Below are 16,714 nucleotides of genomic sequence, written 5' to 3'. Positions count from 1 at the left end.
TATAGTATTTAGTGAAGATGCTGCAAAACAAATTTGACCCGTGGCCTCTCGTGACCTGCCACTGCATCGCTTTAAAGATTGATATGTATCGATGGAGTATGGATATCAAGACAGCAGCTTTCTCGAGTTACCCTCGGTTTGAGTGACTTGACTTGAACGCCTGCCCAGACAAAATCTATACTGAATATATTCAAACACGGTTTATGCCACCGCAAATATAAAACAAAAACTGAATAATATCACACTCTCCAATGAAATAAAATCTTTACAATAGATATTGAATGACTCTCACCTTGAAAAAACAGTCAGACATTGGTATGTTTTCAGCTATAGTCCTCGTTCTTTTATCCGTATGAAGCCATCGCAGGTGTGCAGGGCACTTCAGTCGATCCTTACATAAACTAGCTGAACGCTGACTTTTATGAACACTTTATGGAGTATTAAGTAAAAGAACGACAGGCAGTGTTCGATTCACAGCTGCGATTGTAGAGGGATATAAAGACAGCACTCCTAAAGACATAGTACAGCAGGAAGGTTATAAAAACTGACTTCATTTCCACCATCCGCCGCTGTCAGAAAAGCAACACCTGAGACTGCAGCAAAACAACAGTGCTTTTTAAATGAGAAACTCAACTCCAAAGGACAGTTCTCCGTCTATTACAGCTAATTCGATCCACTTAGCTCTTAATTTACAGTCCATCTGTGAAGCATTTGCTTTGTCACCTTTTCAGGCCCTAATAAATCACAGTGTTAGTTCTACATGCCACTGATACACCTTTTAAATTTACATAACCGTGTCACTAACCACCAAGCAAATCTTGGGAAAGACCTGAAGATACACTTTTGTAGGCTAATTAAACCAGAAAAGAGACATATTGGAGGTCACTAGTGTGAGGTCTAGTGGCTGGATAGACAACTAGTTGTGAGCTGCCTACCTAGACAGCATTCCAAGGGTGAGAGATGCTGCTTATGTAGAGTGTTTCAAATCAAATCCGTGACTTGTGAGGTTCCATGTTTGGTTAGGATGCTGTCTTTGAAGGTAGCTGCCTACGTAGACAGCACGGAAGCTCACTACTAGGTTTTTAAACCAAGCTTATGTTCCTTCTCTGTACATATTTCTACAGACTATGCAATATTTATTGTTATGACAGCTGTTCTCTGACACACATTTTAATTCGTTGGCTTAAATTCACAAACAGATAAAACACAAAATGCCACGGGCACTTCCAGTGTTATGAGGTGAACTTATTCCTCTGTAAAACACAGTAGAATTAAATCTCTCAATAAAACATGCACTTCAAACCTCTTCCCTGTTATTCACACCTTCAAACAGTCTAACTTTCAGGGTGTTTTCTGTTGAAATGCAAGTTAACCTGCTCTCATGCAACTTTAAAATAAACCCTACATTGCCTTTTTCAGCTCTACAAATGCCGGGAGGTGCAAATAAACCACTGGACTCTGCAGACAAACCATTTAACCTGATGAAGAATAAATATGTATTAAATAAATATGAATGTAGGAAAAATCCCCTCAACTGCTTTAACTCTGTCCACAGAGTGTCCGCTTCAAAAGAAAAGCTTAAATGAAGCATGAAGCTAACAAACGGCTCGAACGCGCTATCTTACCGTACGGATTCTGGCCTGCATTTGACAAATTGCTTAATTTTATAAGTGCAAATATATGCTAAACAGTATTGTAAAAGGCCATTTTAAAGACATGCAAACTGAATGTTTAAACTGGGTGCAATTATCGTAATTATTTATTTGTACAGCGAAAGACAAAGAACCCATTATGTGGCTAAATGGGCTTTATTATGCGTCTCTTATTTACCATCCATACACAATTTCAACTTAAAAACTTAAGCTCAGATGCTTAAACTCAAATTTTTAAGTATAATCAAAATGGCTGTAATAAATATACTGATTTAAAAAAACGAGTTGAATTTTAACTTCAAAAAAGTTGAAATTGCTTAAATTATTTTGATGACATAAGTTCTTATATGCTATTTATCAGAAGTTTAAGAAGACAACTAAATAAATTTGAGTAATATTGACTCAACTCTCTCAAAGAACTAAACGAATATACTTTGTACTTTATGAGATCCGTTATTTGCTCTACATACATTTGCAGCTCTTGTGGCTCTTTTTAGATGAAAACAGCAGTGAAAAACACAAAAGAGGATTTTTTTATTTTTTTTTTTACAAATACAGTATAATCAGGAGTTGTATAATTTAGAATAAATATGTTTGGATTTGGATCCTCAGATTTTCCTTGAGATGCTGAAAGACTGGGTCACTTTTTAATGAACAAAGGAAAGTGGCATTGCAGTTTGGTCAGCTCTTTTTGAATGACTTTTAAAGTAATTTTGGAGACATCTGAGGGCTAATCTGACTGACTTTAGAGTCCATGGACTGGAAGTTCACTAACTTATCTCCACCTCTCACATAATCTCATTCTGGCAGTTTTGTTTGTCCTTTTGAGATTTTAAGAACTAAATTTATCTTTTGACTTTATAACTTTTTCTACAGACACAAACAATACTTCAAAACATGTAGGCGTGCTGTTACTTTTCTAAGTTATCAAACTTTACAATTAGCTGTAGCTCAAACAGCAGAACATGTAATAGCAACGTCAAGGTCATAGTTTAAATTTCCAGGGAATGCATGAAATAGTAAAATGCATACCTTGAATGTCACTTTGGATAAAAGCCTCTGCCAAATGCAAATATAAATGTTTTGCCTGGTAGACAATTATAAAGGTTGAAAAATCCCACAGACCCGTAGAGGAGTAACCAGTGAAATCTAGAGACAAGATTATCAAAGAGACTCAAGGAGGAATTTGTTGATTTTGCAACCAACAAAACATCCTAGCAACCACATATCAATGCCAAGGAAACCACTCACAACATCCTAGCCGCACAGATTCTCTAAGAAAAAAAAAAAAACATTAATGTATATAATAGAATTGAAAAGTATTGAAGAGCAATATCTTTCGTTCACAGCGCCTACATTACAAAGAGTGCAATTTTTTTTTTTTTTTTTTTTTGAGATCTCCTTAGGAAAAGGCCCTTAATCTTCTGATATGAGACGCTCCACCCGGTTCCACCAGCGAGAGCCACTGTGGCAATTCAAACAAATGTTTTTACTTTTATTTTTATGAATTACACTGTTGGGAAGAGTATTGTAAATTACATCACTGCAAGGCATAGTGTCTTTGTTATTAATATATATAGAAATCTAGAAGAGAAAAAAATAAACAGTGTTCAGCAAAAACAAACATCCCCAGTAGCTACGGCTGTGCTGTATTTGGTAGAAGTGTAAGCTTAGGAACAGCTTGTGAAGGATGCGCTCTGCACTTCCCATCGGCACCACAATCTGGCTGAGTGTGTCCCAGCGGACACCATCCACAGCACCACAACGAAATCGGTTCACACCTATACGCTTACGTGTGCAAACTTCCCTGCTGTGCTTGACCTTAAAAAACAAACGCACACACACACACACCACAATGCACCTGCAGAGAAACATATCCTCATCAGGCTCTGTAATTTCATCTTAATGAACAGAAAAAGGCCAATATTCAGAACTAGTGGATGTCAATCATGAATTTCATAAGAAAGAGCTTATGCTTAGCTTAGCAGGATTAAAAGAATGAATATGCACCCATTGCTTATTTGAATCATTTGAGTGACAGTATTGCTAAAATTAAACATGCATGCTTTTTATTGACAAACAATTTACTTTGGTGTTTTTTTTTTTTTTTCATTTAGTGGCAAACTTCTTAAAATGGTTTCCTATGTGAAAATATTTATGTCTCCTGGAATAAAAATCTGAGCTTACACTTTATTCCTGATAGTTTACTTTATTCTTTATACTAACTAATAACCATAAGTAACTATTATGCAACTACATGCCATTAACTCTCATTAATTTGCAACTACAAGTCAACTAACTCTCATTAGAGTATTAGTAGACTTTTAGGGTTAGTAGAATAAGTTGACATTCAAAGTTTTTACTTGCAAAGTTACTTATAGTCAGTAGAATGTCTGTTGGATGACCATCAAAATAAAATGTTAGCATATATTAAGCAGACAGTCTATTATTAATCTAATGACTAGTAGTGGACATGTACTTGCAATGTTACTTATAGTCAGTAGAATGTATGTTAAAGGATCAATAAAAAAATATTTCAACAGATATTAAGCATACAGTCGACAAATGGTATTTGGCCTGTACTTGCAAATTTCAAAAAAAAAAATTTTGATTTTTTATATTATGTATGATGTTAATGACATTTTTTGTAGATTTTGGAGGAAAAAAAATAATTGGATAAGCTTTGGATTTGTTAATTCAATAAATTAGCTAGCAACCAGTTAGCAATTAACTTTTGAACTTTGAATCAGTTGTTTCTGGATTTAAATGAATAAGTTTACCACCAGCTGACCCATTTTGCAGTGATACCCCAAATAAAACGCAATCATTAAAAATCATTTCTGATCTTCAAACTGTCACTGGTGCTCTGGCAGAGATGTGCACTTCTCATTTCCATCGTAATCAAATAGAAACGCTTTTGGAAAAACACATAAAACTGCTGATAATGACAACAGTATGGGGACAGTGATCAAATATACAATATACTATAAAGATAAATTGTACAACAAAATTGCAAATTATTTTTTTTAAAGCTGAAATGTGTAATATCTCCACCACTAGCAAAATCAAACAGAAATGCAATCAGTTTGTTTGAGTGGCCAGACTCAACTGGACATAATAACACTGGCACACCAATTGCATGAGTTCATAAGTAGTTTGTCTGACCAATCGCAGACAGGGAGAGTGATTGAAAGCAGTCAACATTTTTGCAGTTCTGTTTGGTAATGCTAGTGGCACAAATAATGAAATGCTTTACCTTTAAAATCTTAAAGAAAATGAGTGGGGGACAAGTTTTAATATTTCAACTCTGTTAAAGTGTTGTGTAATTAAAGTAAAAGTAATTTAATTCATCCCAATTTATAATAAATTCTCATGATAATAATAATAATAATCTTAAAATCATATCAATAAAAAAATCTTTAAAATCATACAAGGAGAAAGAAAAGTGACCATTATAGAAAAATTATCTTTGTACAGTCCATGAAAACTGCCTACAAGATATGTGGCCTACAATATACTGCAACACTTGGATCTATGTCAAGTCACTGACACGTTCAATTCTTGTTGGATGGTTGTGTGCTTAGGCTTCGTTAGAACACAACTAATAGGGACAGATCGCAGAGAGCACACTTCCCCTCCTCTAAGTTTGTTTGAGGCAAGAACAGCTGTTCCGGGCTCGAGAGGCACTGGGATTGAATCGTAATGAACCAGTCCTGTAGTTCGTCAAACAGCGCTGTCAGACACAAAACAAAAGAAGACTTGCTACTCACTGTAACGCAAAATGTCACTGAGTCAATGATCAAAGAAGAGGAAGGCTTTTATAAGACCTCAAATGGCCAATCAAAAGCCTAAAACTCATTTGATACACTGAAAATGTGGTGTTTGAACACCAATATGGCACTGCTCTGCGGGTCACTCCTCTTATGCAGTACCTTTGCATCTCTGTAACTTGAAGGAATATGTTTCTGTTGTAAATTATGTCGAATTTATAGTAGACTTTCAGAAAGATGCTCTGGTCAAGCTCAAGCACTTAAATGACAAGAAAACTAACCGGATGGAAATAAAGAACTAAAGTTGTTCATTAAGAAGGGATTGGCAGTTAGTTTGCAGTGATGTCAAATGAAATATTTTTTAACCATCTTTTGACATTTGATTATCACTATTTCTAATTTAATCAAACTGGATGCAAAACATCACAGAACAGATGTTTGTACAGTTGTTGTCCCTCCAAAATGATGTCAGGAAGGAACTGACGTTTGTTAAAGGAATATTTAAAAAGATGAACAGAATGGAAAGTGATATTGAGGACACAAGAAAAGCTATAAACAATCCTAAGAAAGACAATGACAAAAATGGTTTGAGCATTTGCTTATTTAAAATTGAGCTCTGTTCACTTAACTGTGATAGTGAAAACAGAAGACTGTGATTACCAACTCTAAAAAGTGTGAGTTCTTCCATTTTATCCATATATTGAAACAAACAGGAATATGATAATGTACTGCATAACTGAAATGACCCATGCACTAGATTTGTATCCAAAAGAGTCTAACATCATCCTGAATAAATGATGTGTTTTCTTTTCCAAACAGCCTCCGCTCACCCTAAAAACATCAGAAATCATCTAACTTTGGACTGCAAAACGAAATAAGTGCGTAACGTAAGTGTGTCAGTGAATTAATTGCTGTAGACGGAATGTATCATGTGGGAATTGTGCTGTCTCCGGCATGATCTTCCACAATTTTTTTTCTCTCTTCTCCAGGAACACGATAAGAGGCAGTTATCAAGGGAATTTCCAGGTATATTCAGGCAAGTGCTCGCCCTTAAAAAACGAGAAGTCCCACTGAACTGTACTTGAATCTGAGAGCCTGCACCATAAGCCTCATTAAAACACTGCACCACAAAGGAATCAACAGTCCTGTGCACTGCAGTACAAGAGTGGGGAGTTTGTTCTTTTCTTTCAAAGTGAAATTACAGGACTTGAGCCCAAAGGAGAATAAGCTACACTTATTGCTGGACTGTTGCAATGAACCAGAAACAAAAACCAGCAACAAATATAGAACATCCACCAATTGACATTTAACGTCCACATGAAATCAGAATTGACCCTATTTACTTTCTTAAAGGGTTAGTTCACCCAAAAATGAAAATGATGTCAGTAATTACTCACCCTCATGTCGTTCCAAGCCCGTAAGACCTCCGTTCATCTTCGGAACTACTACATACAACACAGACGCGCTACGCAAAAACACTACGTGAACTCACTCGAGGCCTAGAGAGAAGGAAATGAATAGTGGAATAAAGTCGTTATTTTTGTTTACTTTTTGCGCACAAAAAGTATTCTCGTCGCTTGATAAACTTAAGATTGAGCCACTGATGTCACACGGACTACTTTGATGATGTCTGTACTGCCTTTCTGGACATGGACAGTATGCCGTCCATTGACTTTCAATGGAGGAACAGAAAGCTCTCGGACTAAATCTAAAATATCTTAAACTGTGTTCCGAAGATGAACGGAGGTCTTACGGGCTTGGAATGACATGAGGGTGAGTCATTAATGACATAATTTTCATTTTTGGGTGAACTAACCCTTTAATGCAAGGTCCGGCTCATTGTGAACAACATTGTGTGTACTTCATTGCAAATAAAGAAAAAATATTGTGTCCAATATGTTATGATAAATGTAGTCATAATATTGTTGTCATAAAATGTGGTCACTACCAGAGTTGTGCACCATTCAGAGTTTAATAATGAATGCCCTTTAAAAGGGACCTACTAGGCTTTTTTACATTTTCAACTTTCTTTAGTGTGTAATGGTGCTGTTTGAGAGGGTCTGCAAAGTTACAAAGCACAAAGTCCAATTTAAAGGGAGTTATCAGTTCTCAGTGTCTCTGAACTCCCTGAAACGCTTTGATTATGAGTTTTCTTCCCAGAACGTACATCACAATATTTCTCATATAAATAATTCACGGCCAAAGCATATGCAAAATAAAGGGGACAAGCCAGGGTTGAGTTGTGTAGTATTGTGACATTTGGGAAGAGAGGTTCTACAACAATGTAAAATATGTGAAAAATAATGTGTTTTTTGAATATTCACACATTAAAACAGTCTATCATCCAGACTTTGAAAAAGGCAATACTAGGTCCTCTTTAAATTCCAATTCAATTCCTGAATTGTAACTGAGAAAACAGAAAACAGGATGCAAATTGTCTTTGACTATAAGTAGAATTAACAGTAAAATTCAAAGAAAGAACTTAAAAAACAAAACAAAAGAAAAGCAAAGTTTGTCTACACTTTGTCTAAAAAAAAACTAATTCAGTTTTTCTACATTAAAATTGCACATTTTATTAATTGAACTTGCTGTTTTTTAAACAGTCTATAAAATGTACTAGATTTCTGAATGAAATTGTTTGTACACTTTTTATGTATGTATGTATGGATTTTATGGATGTATGTATGTATGAAGAGAGGTTCTACAACAATGTAAAATATGTGAAAAATAATGTGTTTTTTGAATATTCACACATTAAAACAGTCTATCATCCAGACTTTGAAAAAGGCAATACTAGGTCCTCTTTAAATTCCAATTCAATTCCTGAATTGTAACTGAGAAAACAGAAAACAGGATGCAAATTGTCTTTGACTATAAGTAGAATTAACAGTAAAATTCAAAGAAAGAACTTAAAAAACAAAACAAAACAAAAGCAAAGTTTGTCTACACTTTGTCTAAAAAAAAAACTAATTCAGTTTTTCTACATTAAAATTGCACATTTTATTAATTGAACTTGCTGTTTTTTAAACAGTCTATAAAATGTACTAGATTTCTGAATGAAATTGTTTGTACACTTTTTATGTATGTATGTATGGATTTTTGTGGACCATGGTGCAATAACTCTTAATTTCCTAGAATGCAATTCATGTATTCGGTTTCTTTAAAGTGCAATTCAATATATTCCTATTATTTTCATACTGATTCAAATTCACACTTGTGGCTGAAAGGAAGCCAACTGTTTAATTTTGAATCTTGCACAACCCTGGACAATGTATTACCACATTTATATGTGCTGACTGAACATTTCATTTCAAAATAATTTGCATTGATCCCTTCCTTTGCTGCCATGAAAATGTCCACTAGCCTGTGGAAGCGTCTACTAAGCATTTTATAAACATGTAGTAAACATCACATGAAGGAAGTAAAATGAGTCGTGAAAAAGCCAGTGACTACCACTATATTTTAAGTAACCAACTAACTGAGGGTTGCAAATGCTAGTTTTATTTTGAGCTCATCATCTCAAAATTCAATAAAAGTGCATTAAATGTCAATGTGATCACTTTCACTGGAAAGGAGGGATGGCAGAGCAGGAAAGCTATCTGTGAGAAATTTCAATCATCGAAACAGGTTATTGCCCGATTCCGCATCTGTTGGTATGCAATTACGTACGTTTCAACTCGGATTCGCTCTGGGACAGGAATCAATAATGACCAATTAAATGCATTCATCAGGGAAAAGGGCGAGGCATTTTACAACCCTGACAATCAGGAATAACAAGTGCTGGATTGCATCACGTCGGACGCGCAGAAAAGGAGAACACAAACAAATAATCCTGCATCCTGGAAGTTTATCTCTTCCCTTCCACGAAAGCCAACAATCCGCTTCTTTGTGTGCATGCCAAGCTCTTCATAAATGACATAATCTTCAGCAGCGAGCGTATTGGGTCATTTGCAGCAACAGACATGAAACATCAGCGGCCAGAGAGTGCGGTCTGTACCCAGATTACTGCGGCATGCTGGAAACAAACACTCACTTCACATGCTTTGATATGTCACAGCACATTCGCACGCTGATCACAGCAGAGCGTGTGCACGAGCAAGCGGGGTGCTTGACATGGCAGAACCAATTTCTAAGAAGATTACAGATTTCTTCAAATGAAATAGGCCTAATTTCTCAAGTGAACAGAACAGAATTTTCCAGACGTTGAATGCTTTCAAAAAATGACATGCAAAATGTGGCAAATTATTCTAACGTCAGTCTCACTGTGGCCAAAAAAACAGACAAAATTGCATTCATGCTGAAAAAAAAAACAGAATATTTGACTAGTTTTTACACTATCAAAAGCAATACTAAAGGAATGCCTGTACTTTTATTCTAATATAAGTAATAAACTGATCCCTTTAAAAAATAAAATAAAACTGAGAGCGACTTGAAATTAGTTTCCATTTGATTTTTTTCTCAACTAGCAGGGAAGTGGGCAGGACATGTCCCATTAAAATAAAAATGTCTTGACTCGCACACTGGAGGGAAAAATTCATAGATCTGTGCCGCTCAAACACTTTCCCCACCATCTGTAACTGACAGCTGTGAAGATGTGCAAATGAAGCCCAGCAGTCTTCCGAGCAGACTGAGAAGATTTGATAAGCTGAATGATTTATCTGGTTTACTGAACTTATCATTTACATATACATACATAAAATGGCGGGGTCCAAAAGCCTGAGAAGAGGAGTGCAAATGCTTCTGTTTTGCATTATACTCTAACTGAATGCAAAATGTTACTGATAACAACAAATTACCAGCATAACAATTTGAGTGAAAAGTTCATATAAATAAAAAAATGGAATATCTTATTTGGTCTGTAACTCTTTGAAAATCTTGGATTTGTGATCTGATTTAAACCTGAAAATGTAATAATTAAGATACAAATATATTTCTTTTGCCACACTTAATGAACAAATCTGTGCAAAACCTGAAGATTTTTTTATATAAATATTGTTCAATTTATATCATAATAAGCACCAGTATAGGGAAAGCTAGTCTGAAACTGTAGCTTGTATGTAGCATAGTTTAACTAGTTACTCTTTTGAAGTAGTGGCTAGCTACACTACCTGCAATTGACAAAAAGCAGTACTAGTATTGTCTTTTAAATATATAACAGTATACACTACCTTTCAAAAGAAAATTTTGGGTCAGTTTAGGGGTAGAAATTAATACTTTTATTCAGAAAGAATGCATTACATTAAAGACTTTAATATGAGTACAAAAAACTTTATTATTTCAAATAAATGGTGTTCTTTTGAATGTACTATTCATCAAAAAATCCTGAAAAAAAGTATTATGGTTTTGACAAAAAAGTTAAGCAGCACAATTTTTTTAAACATTCATAATACTAAGAAATGTTCCTAAAACTTATTAGATATTAGAATGATCATATTAGAATGATTTCTGAAGGATCATGTGACACTGGAGTAATGGCTGATGACCATTCAGCTTTGCCATAACGTGAATAAATTAGCCTACATTTTAAAAGATATCCAAATAGAAAACTTGAATTGAATTATATTTCACAGTATTACTATTTTAATGTATTTTGGATCAAATAAATACAGCATTGGTGAGCATAAAATACCTTCACAAAAGAAATCTTACCAACCTCAAATTTTTAAATTGTAGTGTATGCTATATATAATACATCAGCTTCAGAATCAGAATTCAAATCCAAGATTTTCTATGTGGTCTCAGACCTCACTGTATAATTTATGCAGATGTTTAGCGTTGTTTATGAGATGTGGGAAATAAATGTCTTAGCCTCTCGTCTTTTTTCTCGCCTTAAACAACTTGCTAAACGCATACCATCTCATCTGAGAATCAATCACTCTCTCTGAATTTCATATTTCACTCCCGTTAACATTCCCGCACTCTTACCGCATTAGTATGGGACTACTAAAGGAACGCATTAATGCAGTCTCAGAGATAAAATGTATGGTACATCTTTGACTTGCATTTTGTGGAGGCAGGCAATCAATAAGAACAGAATTACAGTGCAGTGGAGTGAGAGATTTTAATCTGGGACTAAATATCGTGCAGTGGATTAGTTTTAGACGTTCTCATACCCCCAGTGTTCTTCATGAAATATGGATAAGGCAGGGAGAGGATTATGAAAAATAAAGGCATTTTCCCAAACCTGCCCCCATAAGACGGAGATCAAAAATGGGAGATAATAGGCGGCTAAAGGATTTCTCCACGCCGTTCCGCAGCAGATGAAGCACGGCTCCTCGGCCCCCGTTTCGGGTTCTAGATTAATGAGAAGCCCCCTGGTCTGATACCTTTCAGCAGTGACAGGGCACTTCCTCAAGAGATCTGCCTTCCACTCTCTAGGGCATATCTCATGGTCACTCCTGCTATGATGAGCTAAGAAGCTTTTATAGAAGGGGAAAAAACACAAAAAAAATGCAAATGCACAAGCATAATTTACATACAGAAAGATTATAAAGGTGACATTGATACAGCACTGATACGCTGTAATCCTTCCCAAGTCCTTGGACAAGCTGTTTCCTGTGTGCTTGATTCAAGGAGGCATTTCAACCTTCTTGGCTAAAGACGAGGACGTAATTAGGGCCTCTTTTTCCTTGTGTGATCTAACACTACAGATATAATGGGAAATCTGTGTTAGTTCCTTGCAGCTTGTGGACTGTAACTGCTTCATAGTATTACATGAAAGAGGATGATGCGTATTAATATTCATGAGGATGCAAACACAATCCTTTTTTTGGAATGTATACGGCATTTCAGCCCTTGTCACCTACACGCGTGTCTTGCCCCGGGTGAAACAAGCGACCTTTTGCCTGGTGTGTGTGATTTGTTTTTGTGGAAAGGCCTGTGTGTGAACGTGCATGTAAAGTTAGTATATGACTACCACTGTTACGAAAGCTAGCTGGAAACTAGAACTTGCCATGCTACAAGCTACTCGTAGTAATAAGTTAAACTAGTCAAGCCATCCTTTAGAAGTAGTTAGCTACACTAAAATCTACTGTACTAAGAAAAAGTAATTGGTCAACTTCTTAATAAATAGCGATACATGTAATATTTACAAAAACATTGCCCACTTAATTAGCTTGAAGTTAGATAACTACAGTAATTATATATTATTCTCCAACAAGGTTTTCTGAATGAGAGTCAAGCCACCCTGGATGGATGGATGGATGGATGGATGGATGGATGGATGGATGGATGGATGGATGGATGGATGGATGGATGGATGGATGGATGGATGGATGGATGGATGGATGGATGGATGGATGGATGGATGGATGGATGGATGGATGGATGGATGGATGGATAGATAGATAGATAGATAGATAGATAGATAGATAGATAGATAGATAGATAGATAGATAGATAGATAGATAGATTTGAGACAGTTTTCGTAGCTGTTCAAATGAGTGCCAAACCAGAAAATGAAGCTAATAACGATGCTACTTTTATTTAATTAGTTCTTACATCAGAAAATCAGGGGGGAAAATCGATCAGAGTAAATGCATCAAAAAAGAAATCCAAATGGTCCAAGAGTCAAACTCTCAAACAAAATGTTCTCAAATTAAGATTAAGCACATGAAACAGAATTTGACTTACGGGTAGTCCCTCAGAGATAATTAGCTTTGGCTAAAAATTCTCTATTCTCTTGCAAGATGAATTAAAAGCGAGGAATCAATGAACATCTTTGTCTGTTAATGCCCTTTAGTAGCACAGATCAGAAACAGTGATTACAATTAGATGTGTAATTGTCTTTGGCAAACTACAGCTGGCGACGGAGATCGATGGGGAGGGTTTTAGAGGGACGCGTGACAGGGAAGAAAGATAATAACAGTAATCAGTCTGTCATTATACAGATAATTCTGATTTTAGTAAGAACCTCAAGGTCTCTTCATGTGCATCTTAAAGTATTAATAAGTTTTCTTTAAATTGCAGCCAATGTCATTTTATTGAATGCCTCAAGGAATACAGAGCACTGTAAACAAGCTTGTTGGGTTGTTGGCACTTCTCAACTGGGTACAAAATATTTTAGCACATACTCATGCCACATTCGTTGAGCCTTCTGTGGGAGACAGCTTGTCTACACAAGGTAAATGAGCTCAGACGGTGCCAAAAACAGTTAAGTTGAGCCCAACTAGCATATCACCTCATCTTCTCCCAACGTAGGTCAAACCACCTCGTCCCAGTGATAAATTGGCCAGTGCTTCACGGTCACCCCTAAATCTGTGATTTACCAGCTGAGGGGCTTCTCTTCTCATTGGTGAAGTCTGTTCTCCTGGGCGGGCCCATCAGTGCATATGTTTAATTGTTTCCGCACATTTCAAATATATCAACTGACTGCACTACTGAAACGAGCCAAATTGCCGTTCACCCTGCAGTGATTTCATACGACCAAATTGCGTTATCCATTCTCCGTTGATGGCCACTGAAAACTGTGAAGGGAAAGTCTGAAATGATGCATTCAGATCTGGAGTTTGTTAGTGTGAACAATTAGTCATCTAAACAGCTTAGCGTTCAAGAGCAGCAGCAAAACAACAAGAACTCCCTCCAAATGGACTGTGAACCATTATTTCACCTCATTACTATGTATACTCCTATTTTCAAGATATACTCAGTTAACTCTACTGTAATGGATCTCATTTAGGCAAGCAGAGAGGTAGTTCTCCAGGACTCTGCTGTTCAGTTCTGAGTCACACTCTATACTGTGACTTCTATTCTCCATACATGCCAGTAAAACAGCTGCCTGCCAATCAATAGCCTGGATCAATGACACCCTGAAAGTCAACAGTGGTACGCATCGAGACAGACCAGGCTGTACCTGGCTTCTTCAGGACTGCAACATGTTTGCAAATGCATGCCACATTCAGGAGCTATAATAGGTGTTTTTGAAAATCCATATTTATCTTCTTACCAAATTATTACCATGGTAACATGAGAAGAAATTACTCAAGACTCAGAAGACGTAGTTAACGAGCCAACACAATGATTATATTTTCATTTTAAGTCAAGCATGTTTGGGTATGGTATTTAACTTGAGGGAAGACACCCACACACTACAAGATAATCGGGCCGATCGTGGGCCCAATTCTCCCGTTTCGACAAGTAAAGTCCTGATTATCTTGATGGTTCTACAGATTACCTTCTCAGATGTTCCTGTGGTGTGAGGTGTGTTAAGAGTGACTGAATCTGCTCCAACATGTTAAATATTTACAATAAGAAATCATGTAGTGTGGTCTCACATTTTGAAAATCTGATAGATTTATTACAAATCTTTTAGTGTGAGACAGCCTTTAGACATTATATCTTTTTTATTATATATATATATATATCTTTTTTTTTTTTTTTTTTTTTTTTTTTTAAATTAATACTTTTATTCAGCATGGATGCAATCAATGTACCAAAAGTGACAGAAATGACTTTAACATTGTTACCCAAAAAAATTGTATTTTAAATAAATGCTGTTCTTTTGAATTTTCTATTAATCAAATAATATATTAATAAGAAGAAAATATTACTTGACAACAACTTGCAGATCAGCATATTAGAATGATTTCTGATGGATCATGTGACACTGAGGACTGGAGTAATGATGCTGAAAGTTCAGCTTTGCATCACAGGAATAAATTACATTTTCATAATATTCCGTTTTTTACTGTATTTTTGATCAAATAAATGCAGCCTTGCTGACCATAAGAAACTTCTATCAAAAACATAAAAAAATGTATCGACCCCAAAATTTTGAACAGAAATGTACAAAAACCATACACTTACATTGAAGGCAGGAGTTAAATTATATCTAGAGACCAGAATATTGTAAAGATGAAAAACAAATTGACAGTCAAAACAAATTGACTGACTAAAATAAATCAGACACTCAAATGTTGAATATGATGGAGGACAGTTTGAGACCAAACTTAGCAACCAATAGTAGCACATTAAAAGCCACTCAGAACACCCAGAAAGCCCTATACGAACACTTTACGTACAGTTTACTACAAGGACAATCTCCCTAGAGTATTGTCCTCTAGGGGATTTTTTGCACAAATAGTTACCAATCAAAAAATCATCACAGTACATCTAGTAGATATACATATCACAATTTACTCAAAGTATATGGAGAACAATAAACAGATTGAACAATATAAATTGGCAGTTTCATCTAAAATGAACGAAATGTTGTTTCCATGGACAGCGGCGTAACCTTTCCTCTGACAGAGCTGGAGAACGGAATTGCTTAGTTGATGCAGAGGCGTGAATCACGCGGTATAGACTACATGACTCTGCGCTAAACGCTAACAGTGAGGAGCTCAGCAGAATCAAAGTGCTGATAGATTGAGAGCTTTGCAGCAAAGAAAAAGGGGTCATCAGAGGCTGAAAGGAGATGTGCATGCATAAACAGCACTGCTGGCCTCAGTTTAGTCACTGCTGTCGGTCGGTTAGCACAAGGAAACATCTTTAATGAAATGTGCACTGCTCTGACGCACCAGACTCATAAACCCACTAAAACACATATGGATTTAATTTACAACAATATATCTTAGCTCACATCTTTTTAACAAGGAGTCTCAAAGAGGTGGAGAGAGAATGATCTTGCTTGATGACCAGCAGTAAAGAATGATTATGGCCATAGATGCACGCTCTCTCCTGTTTGTCATAGCAAAAAGTCCTCCAATCAGAGTAATGCCTTCCTCGTTCTCTTTTTCCCGTTCTGAATCTCTCTCGCTTTCTCTGTCTGAGTCTTCTTGCCGGCATTAGAATTCCTTTGAACACTCTAACGCCCCATCAAGGATAAATGTTAATTAGATGTGTTTGTAAACTGGAACCTTTCTACAGCTCACTATTTAGGAGGATTAAAAGCATGTTTCTTTGGCCTGTTAAATATTAACGATTGTTTCCTAACACTGAAAGTCCCTCAGAACAACTTTTGGGGTAATTCTCACAAAACAAATTAGTATTTTCCATAAAAATGAAGCATATTTTCAGCTGAGACATTATTTTAATTACATTTGTGCACATTTTCCAACTAAATTCTCATCACCCTAAAGCATATAGATGTTTGCTTGATTGTAATTACCATTAGCAAAATGCAGTATTAAAGTACAATATTTAAAACAATACATATATTTAATTCAGCATGATTAATACAACAAATACTTCAATTATGTATAAATACTTTTACATTTAAACATCATTATCTTATTTTTACATTAAACTAATGAGAATGAGATTTTTTTTCCCCATTATGGTAATGAGACTTGT

Source organism: Scardinius erythrophthalmus (assembly GCF_964197995.2).
Source record: "Scardinius erythrophthalmus genome assembly, chromosome: 13".
NCBI classification, from domain to species: domain Eukaryota; kingdom Metazoa; phylum Chordata; class Actinopteri; order Cypriniformes; family Leuciscidae; genus Scardinius; species Scardinius erythrophthalmus.
This window is presented reverse-complemented; position numbering follows the sequence as displayed.